We start from the raw sequence: 6,474 nt of genomic DNA, 5'->3' as shown, positions 1-6,474 counted from the left end.
AGTGCAGTGGCAACATCGGAAGGGGTCCGAGCTGACATGGGAGTCTGAGTCTGAGATTCGGGATCAGTATCCGGAATTGTTTTCAGTGTGAGACTTCGGGGATGAAGTCTGGTTCTAGTGGGGGAGAATTGTAACAGCCCAAAATCCAGGTACTCTTTTATTTAAGCCCTTCATCTTTAATTTATGTCATTTAGGGTTTTGCATGATGAGCGAGTACGCTGCGCGTACTCGCGCGCTTCATTTAAACGCGTTCTCCCTTGGGTACGCTGGGCGTACCCAGTGTTACGCTGGGCATAACCGGTTCAGAATCAAAAACCCTAATTGTTGGGTTGGCTATAAAAGGAATGTGTTGGCTCGACTCCTCAGCCACCATCCCTCAGAAAGAAACCCTAAGAGAGTGTTTATTCGTTCCTAGCCCATTTGTGAGTGTTCTAAGCTTGGTGGTGTCGTTTCAAGGTAGCAAAGGAGAAGAAGAGTCCATTGGGAAGGATAGAAGTTGGTGTTCAAGTTTAGATCCGGGCTTTGCAAAGCTTGGAGCTTCATTCTAAGGTAAAAAGATCAGATCTTGACTTGTAGTTCTTGTGGTATGCTTTATGGACCATTTTCTAGGGTTTTGGTCCCAAAGGTGGAGACTTTATGAGCAAATGGTCTCTATTAGCTTAGATCCATCATATTTCTGGTCTATTTGAGTTGTAGATCCATAAAAATGTAATCTTGGACGTGAATGTTTGGCCATGCATGAGATCTATATCCTTGAGTTGAAATGGAAAGGTGTTAAGGAGTGTAAGAGCCTTTACAGCCATGCCAAGGCTTAAAGGTTTCGACTTTATGAGTAAGGATGCTTAAATAAAGTCGGATCTAGAAATTGAAGTAATGGCTTAACCGATTAAGACCAGAAATAAGAATGTTAGATTTGACGGATTACGCTGGGCGTAACTCCCAGTACGCGCAGCGTACTGGGTGGAGACCCCGATTTCTGGGTTGGCAATGTTCGGCCCGCGTACATCAAGCTGTACGCCCCGTGTACTGGAAGGTTGACTTTTTGTTGACCTTTAGGGTTTTGGTCAACATGTGGACTTTGAGTCAAGGAAGGGTAAAATGGTCTTTTACCCTCTGAGGAATGATGATAAGGGGTAAAGTCTAGTTGTGGAAGTATATATTAATTAAAATAATATTTGTTATGATTAGGCGAGGTTGAGTCTTCGTTGGGATTTGGAGATAGCGAGTACCCGAGATTCTAGACTTTCCACGAGGTGAGTTTTCTCACTATATTGTACCCGGAAGGGTTTTATTGTGCGACTGGAAGGTCGGATATGTTATGAGTTATATGCATATGATAAGTTAATCGTTTATATGTGCTATGTATGATATGCTTGATATGGGCCGGAAGGCATATATGTTATGAGCCGGAAGGCGTTGTGATGTAGACCGTAAGGTCGATGCAGGTAGGACCGGAAGGTTTCCCGAGTCGGGATGGAAGTCCCCTGAGACACATGGACCGGAAGGTCGTATGTACGTAAGTAGTATATTGGGGAACTCACTAAGCATTTATGGTTACAGTTGTTGTGTTATGTGTTTCAGGTACTAACGAGGACCGTGGGAAGGCGTCGGCGTGATTTGTACACACTGACAAAGGAACTGTTTTATTATCATGGGATGTATTTTGTTATAATGACATTGTTACACATGTGGTTTCAGAATATTAAATGATGGTTTTGATGTTTGTAAAAATGAAAATTTTGTTTTAAAAATTCACGTTGTTACATGTATGCCTTCTTCGCTAACCATTTGACCAAGGAAATTTACCTTCCTAATCCAATACTAGCACTCTGAGAATTTCACTTATAGTTTCTTTGTCCTTAATGTTTCTAGCACTTTTCTTAAGTGCTAACTATGTTCTTTCTTGTTTTGTGAATAGATAAGTATATCATCTATGAATACTATCACGAATTTCTCTAGGAAAGGACGGCACACCCAATTCATTAAGTCCATGAACACGACGGGTGTAGTTTTCAGACCAAAGGGCATCACTACAAACTCGTAGTGACCATCATGAGTTCGGAATGCTGTCTTAGGAATATCACTATCCTGGACTAGTAATTGGTGGTACCCTGATCTCAGGTCGATCTTCAAAAAGTAGCTCGTTCCTTGGAGTTGGTCGAATAGATCGTCTATTCATGGTAGAGGGTATCAGTTCTTAATGGTAAGCTTGTTTAGTTCGCGATAGTCTATGCACTTTCGGAAAGATCCATCCTTCTTCTTCACGAATAGGACCGATGCTCACCAGGGTGAGAAGCTCGGTCTGATGAATCCCTTACTAAGCAGTTCGTTCAGTTGGCTGGATAATTCCTGCATTTCTGTTGTGTCATAACTAGGAATTTTGATGCCTTGTAACAACAACAATGATAATAAATGTGAACCAAAAATGTGAAATCATGTATGATGCTTATTCAATAACAATGAATCTTCCATCAAACACTTTATACAAGCACTGCAAATAGTCAACAAAGAATTGGAAACCCTAGAAATCTCGGTTTAAGTCCATTTTGGACTAGGATTTCCTTATTGGGCCTAATGGACCAATAAGCTTCCAATTTAACTATCTTGTACATAGAACTATCAAATGGGCCCTAATTGGACCCATATACATGAAACTTAATATTTTGGGCCTTATAAGCCTAAAATGAACTAGGTTATCTTTAATGGGCCTTATTGGACCCCAACAAATTTATATAGCCTTAGTGGATAATAAAAATCATTCCTTGATTTATTTGGGCTGAAAATCACCTAATTGGGCCATAAGATGGACTTAATAACAAAAAGCCCAAATTTTCTTTTCTCCTTCTCCTCTTCTTAGCCCAACTACTCAAAATGGAGGAGAGTTGACTTCCACTTGCCACCTCACATTTACCCATTGGAAACCCATGCAAAATCTCATGTTTTCATGCATGTCAACTCAATTTTTCCTCTCTTCTTCTACTCGGCCGAGAGCCTCCCAAAACACACACACATCATAACAAACTCTCTCTAAATCTCTCTAAACTCATCCATTTCTTCATCCAAAAATTCTCAAGACTTTTGATTATGTTTCAAGAGGTTTTCACAACATAATCATCATTCTTTGGTAAGTTTTTACATGTCTAAGTTATACAAATCTTCCCACTTGTAAGATCATTCCTTCTAAACAAGTTTTTGGTGATCATACTCCTAGAAAACTCTTTAAGTTCGAGATCTTCCAAGAAAGCTTGCTAAAGCCGAAAATCACATCACTTACTTCCATTCTTCTTCAAAAACTGAACCCAAAACTCAAGGTGAGTTCATACCCCTCTCTTTTTTGGTTTTTATATGTATTATGGGGGAGAATACAAGAAAATGTGTAGATCTACGTGTATGTGTATGCTATGTATGATTTTATGCATGTATGTGTGATTTTATGTGTTTTTGTGATGAATATGTAACCAAAAGGGAAGAAATCTCAAGATCTATTCCATAAGAAGGAAAACAAACACGATCCAATTTGTATTATACTAAACAAGTCAAGAATATTAACTCATAAGATTGTGATAAACATATTTCAACATAAAACCCATTTTTGGGCTTAAATTGTCAAATAAACAAAAGTTGGGTCAAAAATTGTCACTTACGGTTTTCTTAAGGGTCAAAGGAGTCGAAACAGTTACAAAAAATGTTTTTATGAATATTATGCACTTCAAAGGACTTAAAATCTAAATATTAGCTTAATGGGCTAATTTTTGGGCTTTTCGGCCCAACAAGCCCAAAGTTGCGAAAATCATAAAATTAAAAGGGCTGAAATGGTAATTTCTTCAAAACAGGGGATAAAAAGTTAAACAAAACTATTTCAAGGGTTAAAAATGTCTTTCTTTTCCAAAAAGGATAAAAAATGTTAAGTTTTTGGATTTTGGGCCAAAGTTGTAAAAGTTGCAAAAGTTTGAGTTTTAAACCGAAAAACACTTTTCTGGAAGGACTGAAACTGCCAAAGAATAAACTTTGAGCTAAAAACATCATTTGAACAAGTTTATGATGCAAAAGTGTCAAGAAAATATCTGAAGGGTTTAAAATGTCTTTTCTTTCATATAAAAGACTAAAATTGTTATTTTTATAAAAAGAAAGGGGCTGAAAAGGTTAAACCACTATTTTTAAACTAATTATTTTACTTATAGAATATTAAGTTAAAAATACTAATCTACAACTTACAAAAATTGAAAGACGAATACAAGTATAACTCCTAATGTTGTTATAAACAAATCGATTGGTCTCGAGTCGATACAAAAATGACAATCGTTCAATCAAACCCACCAACAATCGTACAATACCTAAGGCAAGTAAACATTCCAAAACCTTGGGCTTAAAGGCTTCAATCATGCTTTTTGGACCTTTGAAATCCATTAACATGATCTTTGGGCCCAAGGGATAACGATAATATATGTTATTGGGCCTTCTATGACCCAATTCCATATTGAAAGGACCCTCCATGACTTTTGAGTGCTATTGGGCCTTAGTGGCCCATTAGCATTGCTAGTAGGGTCAAAGTAATCAAATGTGAAATGGACCAACGTGTCCTTTGCACACCCAACAGCCTAAAATAAACTCACGGAAGCAGCAGGACTTTATACTCCTCTTCTCCTCATTTGTTAGGCTTATGAGTAATCAAGTAAACAGATTTAGGTTGTTAATCAAAAGTAATCAAGGTTGTTTGGATTTAAGTGAGTAATAATGGGCGACACCTCTAAGGACCGTTCGTAGTTTGTAGTTATAACTAGTCATTATCATGAATGGTTATAATGACTCACAACCATTAATTAATCCAATACCATCCAAGTAATCAAGGAAGAGTAATCAAAATCATTCATTGTGGCAGTATAACAATTTAAGAAATAACTGTATTTTATGTGTTTGGAAAACATCGGGTTTTCCGGAGAAGTTCAACATGTTCACTTGTATGTTTAATACTAAGTTTTTCAATTATACATGTTTTGAAATCATCATGCATATATTTACGGATCTTCACACCTTTTTACAAACAATGGTCTTTTCAGAAAATATTAGATTTTCTGGGTTGTTCTCGTTCAAATTACACAAAACGTTTCATATCAAACATGCTTATGAGCTCACCAACATTCCATATGTTGACCCGTTTTCAAAATAACTTGTATTCTCAGGTAACAGGTAAGCTGAGGAATAAGTACCAAGTATGTTAGTGTGTTTTGCTTTTGAAAACTATCAAACAATTTGTGTATGGATTTGTAACGTTAAAACAATGTACTTGATGTGAACAATGTCGGTTGTAATATATTGATGCATGGTGATGTTTATGTTATGATTCATGTATATTCATTGTGATGATATTCAATTTATGTCACACGAGCCCTCGGACGTTTCTGTCGTCTAGTTCGGGGGTGTGACAGGTTGGTGCTAGATGATATGGGGATTTGGCTACGGGGGTAGCTCCAGGAATCAAGTCGATTTGGAACTCGACTTGGCGTTCAGGAGGAACTCCTGGGATATCTTCGGGGAAGATATCAGGAAAATTATTGACTTCGGGAATGCTCTTGAGGTCTTTTACTTCTTGTTTTTTGTTGACTATATGAGCCAGGAATATGTGACACTCCTTTTTGCAGGTATTTTTGGGCTTTGATGCACGAAATGATGCGAAGGTTCGTACTAGGTTTATCACCGTAGATAACGAGAGCTTCGCCATTTGGCAAATTAAGGTGAATGGCTTTTTTGTAGCATAGAATATCAGCATGGTGAGGACTTAACCAATCAATGCCAATGATGACATCCAAGCTTTTTATGGAGACCGGCATAAAGTCGATTGGAAAGGAATAGTCATTTAGTGTGAGGGTACAACCACTGTTGTAAAAATCCCGACTAGGTCCCGATTAATCTCCGATTAATCCCTAGGCGCTACTCGACCGATTAGAGGACGCCTAGCAATTAATCCCTACATACATAATGAGCAAGACAGTATAAAACAATGAAATTTTAACATTTTTAAGAAGTTTTATCTCAATGGAGTTTATTTGAGGCATGATTAGTGTTGTATTAATCATATTAACGTATTTTGTTATGATATTAGTGGTATTTATGAACTTTGATATGATATTAGTCATATTTAATTTTTTAAAATTCATCAAATTAGCAATTAATGGTCCCCGATTAATCTCTGCCTAGCCGATTAATCGCTTAACCCCAGTCCACCGACTAGCTAACATCAAGCGTTTTTTACAACCTTGGGTACAACCTATGAATACGTTGTTAGTGCTCTCTTCCTTCCCGTTAGACATCTCAATAGTGAATGTTTTGTTAAGTGATTGGGGTTTGTTTTTGAGCAAGTGTTTGAATTTATGGCTGACGAAACTCCTCTCCACACCACTATATAAGAGTATGCATGCATAAGAGTTATCGAGAAGGAACATACCTGTGACTATAGTGGGATCTGCTACTGCCTCC

Source organism: Lactuca saligna, chromosome 3, assembly GCF_052625555.1.
Source record: "Lactuca saligna cultivar CGN05327 chromosome 3, ASM5262555v1, whole genome shotgun sequence".
NCBI lineage: Eukaryota > Viridiplantae > Streptophyta > Magnoliopsida > Asterales > Asteraceae > Lactuca > Lactuca saligna.
Note: the sequence above shows the minus strand (reverse complement) of the source record.